At 40.6% G+C, this 20,803-nt stretch overlaps 1 long non-coding RNA gene across 1 annotated transcript in view; it reads left to right on the forward strand.

The window, feature by feature from the left end:
- Positions 1–519: 519 nt before the first annotated feature.
- Positions 520–20,803, forward strand: part of LOC126993114 (uncharacterized) — a 35,437-nt gene continuing 15,153 nt past the window's right edge. The window contains exons 1-5 of the long non-coding RNA XR_007747424.1: positions 520–1,899; positions 2,308–2,354; positions 6,176–6,292; positions 20,177–20,251; positions 20,656–20,702. This is a non-coding gene — a long non-coding RNA (uncharacterized LOC126993114). The remainder of the gene's footprint in view (positions 1,900–2,307; positions 2,355–6,175; positions 6,293–20,176; positions 20,252–20,655; positions 20,703–20,803) is intronic.

Consider the following 20,803-nt stretch of genomic DNA (forward strand, 5'->3'; position numbering starts at 1 on the left):
GTATTTTATGAAAAAACTTGGGGGTATGAATTATCTTTGGCGAAGAGATTTCGTACTTAGATCATCAACATTAAAATACTAGGTTATTTTTTTATGTTAGACTCAAAAATCAATACATCAAAGAGAAAAATCATTTAGCTTTGCCCCAAAATGATTATTCACTGCCTCAAATTTGATATTCCATATTCGTTTGTGAGCATGCCATGATATTGAAGGCACCCGGTGTTGTGTTATTTGGTGTCCCATCGTCAAAAGCTGGCGCTTGTGTTAACAAACACTGGTCTCTCGTGAACTGCGCATGTTCAGACCAGTAAGCATAGACCTGTACAGTATCACAAAGCTTTTTAACACATTAAGACCAGTTGCTGGAAGGCTGAATCAGACATACAGTACAACCATCCTCGCTGTTTCTAGAACGACACTGTACATATAAATACAACTCGTACAGAGTGTCGATCTAGAAACATCGGGGATGGTGGTAGTGGTACTGTATGTCTGATTCAGCCTTCAACTCTAAATTACGGTTAAAAAGCTTTGTGAGACTGTTCAGGTCTACGCTTGCTGGTCTGAGCATGTGCAGTTCACGAGAGACCACTGTTTGTCGGTGGGGACGCCAAATAACACAACACCGGTTCAGGCGTTTCTAGTATTACCGTCCATATGCACGTGTCAACGTGTGGTTTTCAGATTTTGTAAGTTTTTAAAAATACAGATAATGAAAATATGAATTCATCTATGTTTTTTATTTGAAATATCAATATAGTATCGTTTTCGCCTATCGGACTTGTCGCTAGATAGTATCGGAATTGTGGATTAATATCGGGTGTCGGTTATCGCCTATATTTGTGTTTCCAGTTAATGAATATCGGTTATCACTGATAAGGTTTTCCATTATCAGTTATCGGTTATCGGGAATAAGGTTTTCTGTTATCGTGCCCTGCTATGGTTATGCGAGCCAGGGTGGGCACCTGCTGGAGGCTAGGTGGGCGCGGGGTGGATAGGTTTAGTAGGGTTGAGTAAACGTGAGAATTACAATAACATTAATCCTCATGATTCCCTGGTAGCACGTATATAATTTGTTTAATATTATTAGGTAGTATTAATGGTTTATATGGATCATGTGTCCCTCGTTCAGTAAAAATAGTAGTTGCTAATAGGCGCACCTAACACAACCAAAATATGGGGTACACACTTGGCGCAGGGACTGTTTTGGGGTGTCATTGAAGGTAACAGGCTCAAGAGTGGCCTGTCCAGATATTTTGTTTTTTATTTATTGATGATCCACGAGACATCCTAGAGTTAAATCAAAGTATGTGTTTATCTTTGTATTCATTCCTACACACTCTGGTAATATCTCTGTGGGGTCTGATTCACTTATTAGAGTGAAATTCTATTGTGAAAAACAGCCACAAATTCGTGTCACTGGTGAAAATGAAACTGATAATTTAAATTTTGCCACCATGAAATATATACAAATAGATAAATTTGAGTGACTTCACCTGCTTTGCACAGTAAAATATGCTATTTCAGGCATCTGACACCCTCAAAAAGGCGTGCGCACTCCTCTGGCCTAGGAGCTTCAGCCTGGACATTGTGGTTAGGTCATTACATACTCAAATCAGGACTAGGTTTTGGGAGACAGGTCAGGTCATTTTGTAGACTTGTGATACTGGGCTAGACTGCACTGGGTACACCACACGCTGGAGTTGCACCCAGTTTATAATGATATCATTTTGGAGCAGTGAGTGATGGGCTTTTTTTTTACTGTAAAAATAAAAAGTATGTTGATGTTTACACAGTTAATTGACACCAAACTTGATTTGCAGACACTACCAAAAGAAGGAGGAGGAGGAGGAGGAGGACTGGGAAGAAGACGAGGAACACAGGAGGAACCCATTGGTGAGTGTTAATTTATTTTTTCTAAAATGGTTAACGAGCAGTCAAGGAATTTTGATAATAAGGAGGGAAAGTTTGCAGCCAGGAACACCTTGGTACTGCAAACACAAACACACACACACACACACACACACACACACACACACACATCAACTGGAATGTTTTCAAGATGCCTTAATACCACAATGTTGTTTTAAATTTGTAAGTTTGGGCAGGAAAATGTTTAAAACTATGACCCTGTGTCTTGGGAAGGTTCTGACCCCGACCCCTGAAGTGACCCTCTGGTGGTAGTGGCTGTGTGGAAGGAAGGAAGGAAGGAAGGAAGGGTTCAAAGTTGAAAGGAATTTATATTTATATGTAAAATGTATCTTAAGGTTTACTCAGAGCAATGACTCCTTACTTGAATTACAGAGAGAACAAGAAGAAGAAGAAGAAGAGGAGGACACAGGAATTCCTTGGTAAGTGTTAATTTATTTTCCTCTATTTCTTTTCCATTTATCAATATTTTCCTTGCTTCTTTGTTTTCCTGTCTTCATTTTCTTTCTGTAATGGATTGTTCTGAGGAAGGAAGGAAGGAGGGAGGAAAGGAAGGAAGGAAGGAAGGAAGGAAGGAAGGAAGGAGCAATGGGAAGGGAAAGAAGGGAGGAAGGAAGGAGGGAGGGAGGGATGAAGGAAGGAAGGGAAAGAATGGAAGGAAGGAGGGAGAGAAAGAAGGAATGAAGGAGGGAAGGAAGGAAGGAAAAAGATAGGAAGGAAAGGGAAGGAGAGAAGGAAGGAACAGAGAGAAAAGAACAAGTGAATAACAGAAAGAACAGTAATAAAGGAAGGAAGGAAGGGAGGGAGGGAAGGAAGGAAGCTCAGTAAGAATGTATCAGTTTGTAAGAACACAAACATGGGATCAATTTTTTTTTACTAAACACAGAAATAGCAATTAAAAGGTCAAGGAGAGGTCAGGGGAGAGAGGTCACCTTCCTGCCTTCCTTCACTATGTATGTATGTATGTATGTAGGAGGGGAAGGGAAGGAAGGAAGGAAAGAGGGAAGGGAGGGAGAGGAATGAGGGAGGAAAGGATGGAATGAAGGAAGGGAGGAAAGGACTTAAGGAGGGAGGGAGGGAAGGAAGGAGGGATTGAAGGAAAGAAGGAGGGAAAGAGGGAGAGAAAAGGAAAGGAAGTAATGGAGGAAAGGATGGAATGAAGGAAGGGAGGCAAGGACTAAAGGAGGGAGGGAGGGAAGGAAGGAGGGATTGAAGGAAAGAAGGAGGGAAAGAGGGAGAGAAAAGGAAAGGAAGGAATGGAGGAAAGGATGGAATGAAGGAAGGGAGGCAAGGACTAAAGGAGGGAGGGAGGGAAGGAAGGAGGGATTGAAGGAAAGAAGGAGGGAAAGAGGAAGAGAAAAGGAAAGGATGGAATGAAGGAAGGGAGGCAAGGAATAAAGGAGGGAGGGAGGGGAAGGAAGGAAGGAAGGAGGGAGGGAAAGAGGGAGAGAAAATGAATGTAGGACTATCTTGTGCGTCAGTCAGTTGTTGGCAATGTCCGCCATTTCTTTCCCACATTCAAGATTGGTTACTCCAAGGAAAAAAATCCAAGACGCGTCCGACACAGGCGTAAGTGACCACAAGGTGTCGTATTTGCCGACACTTTACGGTCAATGTTACGCGCCCATGACCCAGCCCAGCCTGAGACAGCCTTGGTGTGGGCAGACCACCGCCCGTGTTCAGTCATTGCATGTGGCCACTGAAATGAACCCAGTCAGAGTGGGGTACACCGTCCACCAATTGAATCCCATGTCCGCCATACCCGAGAAATGTCCTCCGCAGTGCCCCCAAAAGTGAAGGTTTTTATATAGCAGTGCGGTGTAATACTACTAACAGAGCTTTTCATGGGTGGTTTTCCTGTTCCAGGTGCAGAAGTCTTGTGAAACTGTCAGCAGGGTCACATTAAACTCTAGCAGATGAACCTGACTCAGTAAAGGTGGTATATCACTCATCAGGCAACAACAACATGACAAAATAATAATAGGCCGAAGTGATAGCGTACTGGACCCACATTCGTCGCGTGATGGACGACGCGGGTTCGAATCCTCACGCTACCACGCTGTGTGGGGCCGGGAAGATGTGCCGTGGGCTCAAACCCCCCCCCCCCAAGCGACTCCCCCTGACCAGGGAGGGAGGGGATACAATTACTTCAAATTACATTGAATACATATGAAGTTGTTTTAATATGAATACAAATACCTTCTTGTCATAATTGGGTTTAGCAGTGTTGTAAAGTTATCTAAGATCAGGGAGGGAATACAAGTGTTGTGGATTACAATACCAATACAGTACTTCAAATTACAGTGAATAGAAATACTGTTTTGATATGAATGAATACACCTTCTTGGCATAACAGCAGTGTTGTAAAGATGTACAAGGTAGTGTAGCTCATAACCCTGTACTCAACACAGTGCTAACAAGAAGGCTGTTTTGATATGAATGAATACACCTTCTTGGCATAACAGCAGCAGTGTTGTAAAGATGTACAAGAGCTCATAACCCTGTACTCAACACAGTGCTAACAAGTCCCCCGGGAGGCTGTGTGGACTTGTAATGCCTGCTATTACAGATGATAGATTTTGAAGTGTTCCTCAGATAATTATTTGCACAATACAAATACTTTTCCCTTGTATTCCTATCACAATGAGAATGCTTTGATTTCTATCAATAGTTATACCAATACAAACACACCCAAATATGGTATTCCAGTGTATTTGAATAGGAATGGGGGTGGAGGCGGCCTTGGCCCTGAACTGTCAAGCCGCTCAAGTGTCATTTCCCTCATTGTTAAGGTGGTGGTCAGCTGTCAGGTGCTTGTCAGGGCAGGCTCGTCAGGTCACCTGCTGTGTGGAGCGATGACTCGTGTTCAGGTGAGGCCACTCACTGGCAGCACTGTTGATGAAGACCCGTCACAGCCGAGGCATTCATGTGGGAAACAGTTCACAGGGAGAGAGAAACACTGCTGTACAAGATGTTAATTAAAAGTGGGAATACTACTATGAGCTATGTTAGTACAGTAGAGCCCCATTTAGCGTGAGAATTAGGTGGATGAACGCGGTCGCGCTAACTAAATTTGCGCTAATTGAATAAAGTAACCAATATGAAAAAAAGTTATTTGGTGCACACGTGGGTCTGACTTTTGGGTTTGATAATTACTCAAAATACGCAGTCATCAGTTATGCGGTTCACGCTAATTGATCTCGCGCTAAGTGGGGCTCTACTGTAGTTATGTTAGTGCAGTATTGGTATACAAGAATACCATAGTACTAGTGTTTGTTAGATAAACATGCAGGAAGCAAAGAAATATCGCTGAATTAGCGCCGGGATGAGCTTACAAAATATCCAAGTTGGTGTTTGTTTGCATTTAGTGTGTGGGAAAATATACCAGTAGAGTACTTGCAAAACCTCCATCCATGGCTATGATCTGCCCATGAAAACCTTCTCTGTGGCCTTGGGAAAACATGTAATGACACATTGAAGGAGATGGAGAGATGGTACCTTATTTCAATGTGCTAAAATGGTACCATGAAGGCAGCCTGCACACACACACACACACAATGTCTGGGGCCCTCACATGCATGGACTTCATCTCATATAATCTTGTGGGCCTGTACTTCAGTTGCTTGCACTATAATCCATGTAATTTCCTCTAAAATCTATGTAATTTCCTTTAAAATCCATGTCTTTGCCATTCCCAAACTGGGGCCCATAAAGCAGACTGAAGGAGCCCATAGTTCAAGGTTAGTTTAAGTCTTGAACTAACCTTAACCTACGGCGCCCTTCATTGTGCTATATGGTCCCCAGTTTGGGAACCAGTGGATAGAAGGATAGATAGATAAAGGGTGATAGATAGTTATAAATAGATAGTTTTTGTGTGTTTGCAGGGGTCACTGTTCCTTAATGGCACAGAGGAAGGGTCACACCGCCACCAGGCTCTTAAAACTACCCCTGGAAATGCACTAAATTCCTAGAAAAAGTGTGTCAGATATGTGTTTTTTGGCTTCACGGCACAGACCTATGGTCATACTACCACCTCCAGTGTCTTAAAACTATCCTTGGAAATGCCCCTAAACTCCCTTGAAAGCCTTGTCAAATGTTTTCTTTATGTAAAAAAACAAATATGAGAGAGAGAGTATCAATTAATTATCTTATACAGCCCTTGATAGAGAGAGAGATTTTATAATATATTATCCCATGCCGTCTTTCCCGGTACAAGACTTTGAGAGTGGACACATATTTGCAGGTTGGTGTAGCAGTGCCGGGAGGTTCCATAACACAGGGCACTCCTCACCTCAACAACAGTCTCTTCACCGACAAGTAATTCTTCGCCAACAAGCTTTTCAGCAGCTTGGAGAAATAGGTAAGCTTTCTCTACTCACTTCCTGCCCTGCCTTCATTACCCCCGCCAGAAGCCCCCAAAGGGTGAACCCGTTATATTGAGCTGTAAAATGTTCAGCTCACTTAGTAACCCATTGTGTTGTAAAATGTTCACTACCTCCCCTTGCTTAGAGGGAAAGGCCTTTTAACCCGGTGGTGGTGGTAGCAGCAGGGATCGTGTTTCTTAATGGTCCCTCTAAGCGAGAAAAATGAGAAAAAATCACCCCTCACACAAGCCATTTCATAATACATATCAAAGCATTTGTGATCAGTTTACACATCATCTATTTTGGGGGGTTTAAATCATGGCACAAATTTGGCCCGTTGCTGCTACACGGTAAAGCCACAAATTTGGCCCGTTGCTGCTACACGGTAAAGCCACAAATTTGGCCTGTCGCTGCTACACGGTAAAGCCACAAATTTGTCCCATTGCTGCTACACGGTAAAGCCACAAATTTGTTCCATTGCTGCTACACGGTAAAGCCACAAATTTGTTCCATTGCTGCTACACGGTAAAGCCACAAATTTGGCCCGTCGCTGCTACCGGGTAAGAAACATGATCCCGCAGCTACAGTGTTAAGCATAGGATGCATGATATATGTTTGCCAAAGTGCTTACTACACACTGGATACATATTATGCATGCAAAATTGGTTTTGCTTTATAATATAGTTAGATTAATTTGATTTATTTATTCAGCCCTTGACAGAGAGGAAAGTAATATTTCTTATTGTACAAGGGACTTACCACAGACATGTCGCCAACCTGATTTTGTATAAGTTTAAACCCAGGAATAAGTCACCTCCAATCCTGGCATCAAAGTTCCTTAAGCCCCTAACTCACTCACCGGTGCTAATGCAGGAGTCAAGTCATCATTATACAGTAAATATTGGTGTGAAAAGACTCCTAATATTGGCCGCATCATGTGGAAATACATATTAAAAGGAAGCCTAGCCAGCAGGGAGGGAGGAGGAGGCTCACTACATGGTTTGGTCTCAAAAGCTAACAGGCTATATTTTCACCTGCAAGGGTAGATATATATTTTCTGCTTACTTTTGCCTTATTTTACAGCCTTTGACAGAGAGGAAAGTAATACACATAAACTGATCACAAATGCTTTGATATATAATATGAAATGGTTTGTGTGAGGGGTGATTTTTTCTCATTTTTCTTGCTTGGAGGGACCATTAAGAAACATGATCCCTGCCACCACCGGGTTAAGTTAAAGTTTTCTAAAGAAAGAATTGCTACATTACATTTGTAAGTCACTGACACAACAAAAACACTCACCACCATCACTTTGTTGATGCGTCATGGACAGCGATATTAGGTAGGGTTAGATACACGGGAGCCAAGGTTCAGAGGAGCTGCTTCGTGCAGACTCCTATGTTCTTATGTCACTGGACGAGGTGGAAGGATGCTTGGGTGCCATAGTAGGGGTCAAAATGCAGTGTGTGTATTCCAGAGAAACGTTCCACTCACAGTGCTGGCTAGCTTCAGACTGAGGAGAAAGACAGCGTCTCCGCCATAGCAGGGCACGATAACAGAAAACCTTATTCCCGATAACCGATAACTGATAATGAAAAACCTTAACAACACCCTGCGCCGTATCCGAGATCGCCACGCTCGCCAAATTTCAAATGTCGCTATTGAATATAACAAGCTTTCAGCCATAAACTCAGCATAATCATCATTTTTATATATGAAAACATGCAGAATTAAATGGTGCACATAAAGAAACTCACTACGGCCGGGCCAAAACAACACCCCGCACCGTATCCGAGATCGCCACGCGCGCTAAATTTCAAATGTCGCTATTGAATATAACAAGCTTTCAGCCATAAACTCAACATAATCATCATGTATTATATATGAAAACATGCAGAATTAAATGGTGCACATAAAGAAACTCACTACGGCCAGGCCAAAACAGCGCCCTCTGCTGTGTCCGAGATCGCCGCGCGCTAAATTTCAAATGTCGCTATTGAATATAACAAGCTTTCAGCCATAAACTCAACATAATCATCATGTATTATATATGAAAACATGCAGAATTACATGGTGCACATAAAGAAACTCACTTCTTACTGGCCAAAACATCTACCTCTGATGTGTCCGAGATCTCCGCCGCTTAAATTTCAAATGTCGCTATTGAATATAACAATCTTTCAGCCATAAACTCAACATAATCATCATGTATTATATATGAAAACATGCAGAATTAAATGGTGCACATAAAGAAACTCACTACGGCCGGGCCAAAACAGCGCCCTGCGCCGTATCTGAGATCGCCACGCGCGCCAAATTTCAAATGTCGCTATTGAATATAACAAGCTTTCAGCCATAAACTCAGCATAATCATCATGTATTATATATGAAAACATGCAGAATTAAATGGTACACATAAAGAAACTCACTACGGCCGGGCCAAAACAGCGCCCTGCGCCGTATCCGAGATCGCCACGCTCTCCAAATTTCAAATGTCGCTATTGAATATAACAAGCTTTCAGCCATAAACTCAACATAATCATCATGTATTATATATGAAAACATGCAGAATTACATGGTGCACATAAAGAAACTCACTACGGCCGGGCCAAAACAGCGCCTCTGCTGTGTCCGAGATCGCCACGCTTAAATTTCAAATGTCGCTATTGAATATAACAATCTTTCAGCCATAAACTCAACATAATCATCATGTATTATATATGAAAACATGCAGAATTAAATGGTGCACATAAAGAAACTCACTACGGCCGGGCCAAAACAGCGCCCTGCGCCGTATCCGAGATCGCCGCGGGGGCCAAATTTCAAATGTCGCTATTGAATATAACAAGCTTTCAGCCATAAACTCAACATAATCATCATGTATTATATATGAAAACATGCAGAATTAAATGGTACACATAAAGAAACTCACTACGGGCCAAAACAACACCCTGCACCGTATCCGAGATCGCCATTCGCGCTAAATTTCAAATGTCGCTATTGAATATAACAAGGTTTCAGCCATAAACTCAACATAATCATCATGTATTATATGTGAAAACATGCAGAATTACATGGTGCACATAAAGAAACTCACTACGGCCGGGCCAAAACAGTGCCCTGCGCCGTATCCGAGATCGCCACGCTCTCCAAATTTCAAATGTCGCTATTGAATATAACAAGCTTTCAGCCATAAACTCAGCATAATCATCATTTTTATATATGAAAACATACAGAATTAAATGGTGCACATAAAGAAACTCACTACGGCCGGGCCAAAACAACACCTCGCACCGTATCCGAGATCGCCGCGTGTGCCAAATTTCAAATGTCGCTATTGAATATAACAAGCTTTCAGCCATAAACTCAACATAATCATCATGTATTATATATGAAAACATGCAGAATTAAATGGTACACATAAAGAAACTCACTACGGCCAGGCCAAAACAACACCCCGCACTGTATCCGAGATCGCCACGCGCCAAATTTCAAAATGTCGCTATTGAATATAACAAGCTTTCAGCCATAAACTCAGCATAATCATCATGTATTATATATGAAAACATGCAGAATTACATGGTACATAAAGAAATTCACTACGGCTGGCTAAAACAACACCTCGCACCGTATCCGAGATCGCCATTCGCTAAATTTCAATGTCGCTATTGAATATAACAAGGTTTCAGCCATAAACTCAACATAATCATCATGTATTATATATGAAAACATGCAGAATTACATGGTGCATATAAAGAAACTCACTACAAACAGTGCCCTGCGCCATATCCGAGATCGCCACTGGCCAAATTTCAAATGTCGTTATTGAATATAACAAGCTTTCAGCCATAAACTCAACATAATCATCATTTTATATATGAAAACATGCAGAATTAAATGGTACATAAAGAAACTCACTACGGCCAGGCCAAAACAGCACCGCACCGTATCCGAGATCGCCACGCGCCAAATTTCAAATGTCGCTATTGAATATAACAAGCTTTCAGCCATAAACTCAACATAATCATCATGTATTATATATGAAAACATGCAGAATTACATGGTACACATAAAGAACTCACTACGGCCGGGCCAAAACAGCGCCTCCTGCTGTGTCCGAGATCGCCATGCGCTAAATTTCAAATGTCGCTATTGAATATAACAAGGTTTCAGCCATAAACTAAACCTAATCATCATGTATTATATATGAAAACAACAGGCATTCAAAGGTCAGGAAGGCTGAGCTTGAGGAGTCTGAGTTCCTCAAAACTCGACCCAAGAGTTACCTTGTGAAGCTAGACACTGCTAGCTCTGAATTTCTTGAGAGACATGAATTGAGTCTTCAGTGCCTCACACTCTCTTGTAAAGGAGCCAGGAATTAACAGAGCATAGGTCCGAAGACATAGGCAAAAGAGCCATAGATAGTATCTCTTGACTTCATTGGAGTCCTGTAAAAGCTGTACAAGCATGCCATTACTCTGTACTAAATCCCCCCATATGAGCAATTTCAAATGTCTCTATTGACTACAACAAGGGACAGTCCACTCTCTCTTCTTCTTTTCCTTGATGTATTTTCTCTTCAGTGGGAAGAGACACCTTTTGTCATTTGTTACTAGTGTGCATAACCTTATTGTCCTTCCAACCTTACTACTACCATATCCCCCATTACTTGAACAATAGATCAAAATCAACCTCTTTTGGTTTTAAGTGTTTCCCATATCTTTAGGTGACATAAGTGGAGGTCTCCCAACCTATTCTCCCTTGCAGTGCCTGTGTACTACAGTTATAATGCTTCTTGACATATTGGCTAGATGTAGGCTGGTGAAAAGAGTTGTCTGCATATAGAACTAGTAGTATTGCTGGTGATTGTTTATAAAGGGTCAAAACAACCTTGTAGTGTTTCTATCTTTTTCACTACTCTCCAAGCTTGTGTAAGGGAAACTGGGTGTGCAGTGAATGTGAGTTCCCCTTGATACAAAATAATGTCATGTATAAAAACTTCATCATCACTGGCACGACAGTGAGAGTTTGAAACCCCCATTGGTTGGCTTAGATTTGATATACTCGTCTGAAGGATTTCCTGCTCTTGTGCCTTTATAACCTCCATATACTCATCAATGGATTGTTTGGTAGATAGAAGGAGGAGAACCTGCTGAAATGTTTTTCTAATGAAGTTAAACATTGGTCTGATCTTATAGAAACCTGTCATCTGACGGTCAAGCTCCAACAAACTCATTATCATTGAGAATGTATATGTCTTCTCATGTGTATTTGAATTGTTTTGGATGACATCACATTAGCTACTTGGGGACTTCCTTGTCTCATTTGCCCAGTAATCCTCCAAAGATGGTAATTCCACAAACCGCCATATGTTGTGAAAGTATGCCTATTGAAGTTCATAATTTCATCCCTGTTAGTGGCAAATGACGTGTTTATGTCTATTTGTTTCACACTACAAATTTGTTTGGTACAACAATATGATCTATGACTTCTAAGGGAAAAAAGCTTCAGAAATATTCATATGGTGTAGAGATATGATCAGGTATTGTGGGTTATTTCTCAGGAGGAGGTGGGTATACTATCATTTTTTTTCCCATGACGGTGATGAAGCTTGAAGTGGTGTCTTCTTGATCGCTTCCATCCTCTCCAGAGTCCACATCCAGCTATTGCAAGGTTCCTTGTTTGGAGAAGAAGCTGCAAACAAATAACAAAAGAATAACATAAAGCCTTACCTTAATATTCTCCTACAAAATCAAAATAGAAATAAATTACCCTCGCTTCGGTGGCTTAAGATGACTTTTGGTAAACGACTAGCTTACAATAAAGCTAACAATGTGTCATACACAGATGCAAATATAACCCTCATCATGTAGCTTGAGTACAATATAACATCCTTACAATAAAGAGAGCAAAATATATACGGTTCAATTAACAACAATAATATAACATTACCATTTTCTAACTCTGTCGTACAAAACAACAGCTGAATGCACATCAATTACAATAATGTACACTATATATAAGTATAAATGAAATTTAAAGTACCGACAGCTTAATGACGATGATTTAAAGCCCATTTTAAAAAGGGATTTTGAAAAGAAAAAGGTAGCCTATTTAAAGTGTTTAGAAATTATCAAATGTAGCCATTGAATACAATGCTTTCACCCATTTGTCACACGCTCAATAATAATAATGATAACTAAAAAGTAGCAATATGCATAATAATAATAATAACAGCAACAACAACAACAAGAGCAATAACACCTTATACCTTTCTGACGCTTTCTGAGCTGGTATTAGGCCTGCAAGTTCATCTTCACTGGAAGAACCTGGGATAGCACGGAGGCTCGAAGTCAGGGTCAGCGTCATCATCATCAGCAGATAGGTCAAGTTTCTGTCATCATCACCAGCAGGGTTGGTTGGTACAATGACTTTGCGGTTTTGACCAAATGAAGTGAGGCTGATCTGTAAGATAAAAAAAAAATATTCACACTGTGGCGTGGAACCACGTAATATAGAAATTCAGCTTTAACTCTGACCTCATTATGAATTTCTTAGTGTATATATATGTCATTAATCATAAAATATTATTATATATGTGTGTGACAGAGCAAGCAGTCAATCCTGAAGTTTTTTCCTGGCAAAGGGGACTCACCTGGCCAGCAGTCAAGCATCATGCCTCGACGCCAGATCCGGGCATGTTGTCACCAGCAGTCACTTCATATTTCACTACATATTTATCAAAGTAAGTTTATCAAGCTTAACCAAAACTTTTTATGTATCATCATAGTTACAACTCTTCAACTATCCACAGTAAAAAGAATACAAGACACTTACCGACATTTCTGTAGTATGCAGAGACGAGATGAGTGGAGGAGCACTCAACGTTAGATGCACCACGTCTCGAAGCCGATCACACACTGCCGCGGTTGTGTCTTGAATAAAAAACAAAAAGGACTCCGTCTCGCTTCATGAGTCACAACATAGAAGAGTGTTTTGTGATTGGCTGACGCCCAGAACACATCAGCTTGGAGTTAACGGATATGAGGGAAGGCCGAGAAGATGGCCGTTTTAAGTAGACTGTTGAAAGCCAGTCACTTGCCCGATAAAGGGTTAAATGGTACACATAAAGAAACTCACTACGCCAGGCCAAACAACACCTCGGTGACTGTATCCGAGATCGCCACGCGCGCTTAAATTTCAAAAATGTCGCGATTGGAATATGACAAGCTTTCAGCCATAAACTCAACATAATCATCATGTATTATATATGAAAACATGCAGAATTACATATGGTGCACATAAAGAAACTTTACCACGGCCGGGCCAAAACAGCGCCCTCTGCTGTATCCGAGATCGCCACGGCGCTAAATTTACAAATGTCGCTATTGAATATAAATAAAGCTTTCAGCCATAAACTCAACATAATCATCATGTGGCTATATATGAAAACATGCAGAATTAAATGGTGCACATATAAGAAACTCATTAAGCCGAGGCCCAACAACAGCGCTCCTGTGCCATATCCGAGATCGCCGCGCCACGCTAAATTTCAAATGTCGCTATTGAATATAACAAGGTTTCCAGCCATAAACTCAACATAATCATCATGTATTATATATGAAAACGTGCAGAATTACATGGTACATAATGAAACTCACTACGGCCGGGCCAAAACAGCGCCCCTCTGCTGAAGTCCGAGATCGCAGCAGCTTAAATCTTCAAATGTACCGGCTATTGAATATAAACAAGCTTGTCAATACCGACTCCTTTACATAATCATCATGTATTATATATGAAAACATGCAGAATTAAATGGTGCACATAAAGAAACTCACTACGGCCGGGCCAAACAGTGCCCTGCGCCGTATCCGAGATCGCCTTAACGCCGCCAAATTTCAAATGTCGCTATTGAATATAACGAAGCTTTCAGCCATAAACTCAGCATAATCATCAGTGTATTATATATGAAAACATGCAGAATTAAATGGTACACATAAAGAACTCACCACGGCCGGGCCAAACAACACCCCGCACAGATCCGAGATCGCTTTTATTCGCGCATGTAAATTTCAAATGTCGCTATTGAATATAACAAGGTTTCAGCTATAAACTCAACATAATCATCATGTATTATATATGAAAACATGCAGAATTACATGGTACACAAAGAAATTTACCACAGCCGGGCCAAACAGTGCCCCGCGCCTGATCGAGATCGCCATATCCGAAGATCATACAGCCACGCCTCCATGAAATTTCAAATGTCGCTATTGAATATAACAGGCTTTCAGCCATAAACTCAGCATAATCATCATTTTATATATATATGAAACATGCAGAATTAAATGGTGCACATAAAGAAACTCATCACGGCCAGGCCAAAAGAACACCTCGACCAGATCCTCGATCGCCTCGTGTGCCAAATTTCAAATGTCGCTATTGAATATAACAAGCTTTCAGCCATAAACTCAGCATAATCATCATGTATTATATATAAAAACATGCAGAATTACATGGTGCACATAAAGAAACTCACTACGGCCGGGCCAAACAGCGCCCTCTGCTGTGTCCGAGATTGCCGCGCTGCTAAATTTCAAATGTCGCTATTCAATATAACAAGCTTTCAGCCATAAACTCAACATAATCATCATGTATTATATATGAAAACATGCAGAATTAAATGGTGCACATAAAGAAACCTCATCTGCGCCAAAACAGCGCCCTGCGCCGCCAGATCCGAGATCGGGCCACGCCGCCAAATTTCAAATGTCGCTATTGAATATAACAAGCTTTCAGCCATAAACTCAGCATAATCATCATTTATTATATGAAACATGCAGAATTAAATGGTACATAAAGAAACTCACTACGGCCAGGCCAAAACAACACCTCGCACCGTATCCGAGATCGCCATTCGCCAAATTTCAAATATCGCTATTGAATATAACAAGGTTTCAGCCATAAACTCAACATAATCATCATGTATTATATATGAAAACATGCAGAATTACATGGTGCACATAAAGCATTCACTACGGTTGGCCAAAACAGTGCCCTGCGCCGTATCCGAGATCGCCACGCATCAAATTTCAAATGTGGCTATTGAATATAACAAGCTTTCAGCCATAAACTCAGCATAATTATTATTTTGTATATGAAAACATGCAGAATTAAATGGTGCACATAAAGAAACTCACTGGCCAGGCAAAACAACACCTCGCACCGTATCCAGATCATACGGCGCTAAATTTCAAATGTCGCTATTGAATATAACAAGGTTTCAATATAAACTCAACATAATCATCATGTATTATATGTGAAACATGCAGAATTACATGGTGCACATAAAGAAACTCACTACGGCCGGGCCAAAACAGCGCCCTCTGCTGTGTCCGAGATGTCACAAAGCGCCGCTTAAATTTCAAATGTCGCTATTGAATATAACAAGCTTTCAGCCATAAACTCAACATAATCATCATGTATTATATGAAAACATGCAGAATTACATGGGGCATAAAGAAACTCTACGGCCGGGCCAAAACAGCGCCCTCTGCTGTGTCCGAGATCGCCGCGCTAAATTTCAAATGTCGTTATTGAATATAACAAGCTTTCAGCCATAAACTCAACATAATCATCATATATTATATATGAAAACATGCAGAATTAAATGGTGCACATAAAGAAAAACCTCCCGGCCGGGCCAAAACAGCTGCCCTACCGCCGTATCCGAGATCGCCACGCCGCCAAATTTCAAATGTCGCTATTGAATATAACAAGCTTTCAGCCATAAACTCAGCATAATCATCATGTATTATATATGAAAACATGCAGAATTAAATGGTACACATAAAGAAACTCACTGCGGCCGGGCCAAAACAACGCCCGCACACCGTATCCGAGATACGCCATTCGCTTAAATTTCAAATGTAAGCTATTGAATATAACAAGGTTTCAATAAACTCAACATAATCATCATGTATTATATATGAAAACATGCAGAATTACATGGTGCTATAAAAGTAATTCACTACGGCCGGGCCAAAACAGTGCCCTGCGCCTTGTCCGAGATCGCCACGCTTGTCAAATTTCAAATGTCGCTATTGAATATAACAAGCTTTCAGCCATAAACTCAGCATAATTATCATTTTTATATATGAAAACATGCAGAATTAAATGGTGCACATAAAGAAACTCACTACGGCCAGGCCAAAACAACACCTCGCACCGTATCCGAGATCGCCCGGCGTGTAGCAATTTCAAATGTCGCTATTGAATATAACAAGGTTTCAGCCATAAACTCAACATAATCATCATGTATTATATATGAAAACATGCAGAATTACATGGTGCACATAAAGAAACTCACTACGGCCGGGCCAAAACAGCGCCCTCTGCTGTGTCCGAGATTGCCGCTAAATTTCAAATGTCGCTATTGAATATAACAAGCTTTCAGCCATAAACTCAACATAATCATCATGTATTATATATGAAAACATGCAGAATTAAATGGTGCACATAGAGAAACTCACTACGGCAGGGCCAAAACAGTGCCCCGCGCCGTATCCGAGATCACCGCACTCCAAATTTCAAATGTAGCTATTGAATATAAAAAGCTTTCAGCCATAAACTCAGCATAATCATCATGTATATATATGAAAACATGCAGAATTAAATGGTACACATAAAGAAATCACTACGGCCGGGCCAAAACAACACCCACACCGTATCCGAGATCGCCATTCGCTTAAATTTCAAATGTCGCTATTGAATATAACAAGGTTTCAGCCATAAACTCAACATAATCATCATGTATTATATATGAAAACATGCAGAATTACATGGTGCACATAAAGAATTCACTACGGCCGGGCCAAAACAGTGCCCTGGCGTATCTGAGATCGCCACGCTCAAATTTCAAATGTATCGCTATTGAATATCACAAGCTTTCAGCCATAAACTCAGCATAATCATCATTTATATATGAAAATATGCAGAATTAAATGGTGCACACAAGAAACTCACTACGGCCAGGCCAAAACAACACCTCGCACAGTATCCGAGATCGCCGCGGTGCCAAATTTCAAATGTCGCTATCGAATATAACAAGCTTTCAGCCATAAACTCAACATAATCATCATGTATTATATATGAAAACATGCAGAATTACATGGTGCATAAAGAAACTCACTACGGTTGGCCAAACAGCGCCACTCTGCTGTGTCCGAGATTGCCGCTTAAATTTCAAAGGTTGCTATTGAATATAACAAGCTGTCAGCCATAAACTCAACATAATCATCATGTAAGTCTAGGTGAGTAGGGTAGTAGTCGCCGCGTATAGTAAAATCACTGAGAGCTGATGCCTACATATATATATATATATATATATATATATATATATATATATATATATATATATATATATATATATATATATATATATATATATATATAATATAATTCTGCTGCACTGTAGTGGGTATTGGGTATATCACACACACACACACACACACACACACACACACACACACACACACACACGTCAATATGGTCACTGGGCACAGCATGGTGAGCTCTCTTCCTCTCCTTGCCAGCCTCACTGGTTATTTGTTTTCCTGAGACAGATTTATTTACGATAATGACCATTTTTTAGTAAGTATTAAACTGTTTGCATGGAGAAAATAAGGAGAAAGAAAAGGTGTGAAATATGCACTTTAAATTTGGTATTGGCCAGCAGCCTCATCAGTGGCTGTCAGCCAGTGAGGAACAAGGAAAACTGACACGCTCTCCCTGTGGAAGGTGCTTCTCCTCAGCCAATCCATTTTAGTAGGACTGGGAATGAGGAGGCGCAACAGAGGTGAGCGGGGGAGGACAGGTCGACTGGTGTTCAGTAAAATTGTAAGATACGAATACCCTACGACGTGACGTGTTATATTAAGTGTCAGCAGTACTACATTTGTAATTGCAGGAAGGTGGGTGGTGAGTTATGCGCATAGCTGGGCGTTATCGCGATACTTTATCGCTGATAACAAAATCGGGTTGTCGGCCATCCGCTGCTTATTTAAATATATATCGGTATCTTCGTTATTTTTGTAACCAAACTAGTGATAATCGCTACTTTTTTTCTGCCTCAGAAAAAAACAAAACGTTGTCTCCTCCTACTCGCATGCGTGGCCGGTGCCCGGTATTTATGAAAAAACTTGGGGTATGAATTATCTTTATGAAGAGATTTCGTACTTAGATCATCAACATTAAAATACTAGGTTATTTTTTATGTTAGACTCAAAAATCAATACATCAAAGAAAAATCATTTAGCTTTGCCCCAAAATGATTATTCACTGCCTCAAATTTGATATTCCATATTCGTTTGTGAGCATGCCATGATATTGAAGGCACCCGGTGTTGTGTTATTTGTGTCCCATCGTCAAAAGCTGGCGCTTGTGTTAACAAACACTGGTCTCTCGTGAACTGCGCATGTTCAGACCAGAAACGACACTGTACATATAAATACAACTCGTACAGAGTGTCGATCTAGAAACATCGGGGATGGTGGTAGTGGTACTGTATGTCTGATTCAGCCTTCCAGCAACTCTAAATTACGGTTAAAAGCTTTGTGAGACTGTTCAGATCTACGCTTGCTGGTCTGAGCATGTGTCTACGAGAGACCACTGTTATCGGTGGGACGCCAACACAACACCGGTTCAGGCGTTTCTAGTATTACCGTCCATATGCACGTGTCAACGTGTGGTTTTCAGATTTTGTAAGTTTTAAAAATACAGATAATGAAAAATATGAATTCATCTATGTTTTTTATTTGAAATATCAATATAGTATCGTTTTCGCCTATCGGACTTGTCGCTAGATAGTATCGGAATTGTGGATTAATATCGGGTGTCGGTTATCGCCTATATTTGTGTTTCCAGTTAATGAATATCGGTTATCACTGATAAGGTTTCCATTATCAGTTATCGGTTATCGGAATAAGGTTTTCTGTTATCGTGCCCTGCTATGGTTATGCGAGCCAGGGTGGGCACCTGCTGGAGGCTAGGTGGGCGCGGTGGATAGGTTTAGTAGGGTTGAGTAAACGAGAAATTACAATAACATTAATCCTCATGATTCCTGGTAGCACGTATATAATTTGTTTAATATTATTAGGTAGTATTAATGGTTTATATGGATCATGTGTCCCTCGTTCAGTAAAAATAGTAGTTGCTAATAGGCGCACCCAACACAACCAAAATATAGGGTACACACTTGGCGTAGGGACTGTTTTGGGGTGTCATTGAAGGTAACAGGCTCAAGAGTGGCCTGTCCAGATATTTCATTTTTATTTATTGATGATCCATGAGACATACTAGAGTTAAATCAAAGTATGTGTTTATCTTTGTATTCATTCCTACACACTCTGGTAATATCTCTGTGGGGTCTGATTCACTTATTAGAGTGAAATTCTATTGTGAAAAACAGCCAAATTCGTGTCACTGGTGAAAATGAAACTGATAATTTAAATTTTGCCACCATGAAATATATACAAATAGATAAATTTGAGTGACTTCACCTGCTTTGCACAGTAAAAATATGCTATTTCAGGCATCTGACACCTCAAAAGGCGTGCACTCCTCTGGCCTCGGAGCTTCAGCCTGGACATTGTGGTTAGGTCATTACATACTCAAATCAGGACTAGGCTTTGGGAGACAGGTCAGGTCATTTTGTAGACTTGTGATACTGGGCTAGACTGCACTGGGTACACCACACGCTGAAGTTGCACCCAATTTATAATGATATCATTTTGGAGCAGTGAGTGATGGGCTTTTTTTACTGTAAAATAAAAAGTATGTTGATGTTTACACAGTTAATTGACACCAAACTTGATTTGCAGACACTACCAAACGAAGAAGAGGAGGAGGAGGAGGAGGACTGGGAAGAAGACGAGGAACACAGGAGGAACCCATTGGTGAGTGTTAATTTATTTTTTCTAAAATGGTTAACGAGCAGTCAAGGAATTTTGATAATAAGGAGGGAAAGTTTGCAGCCAGGAACACCTTGGTACTGCAAACACAAACACACACACACACACACACACACACACACACACACACATCAACTGGAATGTTTTCAAGATGCCTTAATACCACAATGTTGTTTTAAATTTGTAAGTTTGGGCAGGAAAATGTTTAAAACTATGACCCTGTGTCTTGGGAAGGTTCTGACCCCGACCCCTGAAGTGACCCTCTGGTGGTAGTGGCTGTGTGGAAGGAAGGAAGGAAGGAAGGGTTCAAAGTTGAAAGGAATTTATATTTATATGTAAAATGTATCTTAAGGTTTACTCAGAGCAATGACTCCTTACTTGAATTACAGAGAGAACAAGAAGAAGAAGAAGAAGAGGAGGACACAGGAATTCCTTGGTAAGTGTTAATTTATTTTCCTCTATTTCTTTTCCATTTATCAATATTTTCCTTGCTTCTTTGTTTTCCTGTCTTCATTTCTTTCTGTAATGGATTGTTCT

This window comes from Eriocheir sinensis, unplaced genomic scaffold, assembly GCF_024679095.1.
Source record: "Eriocheir sinensis breed Jianghai 21 unplaced genomic scaffold, ASM2467909v1 Scaffold562, whole genome shotgun sequence".
NCBI classification, from domain to species: Eukaryota; Metazoa; Arthropoda; class Malacostraca; order Decapoda; family Varunidae; genus Eriocheir; species Eriocheir sinensis.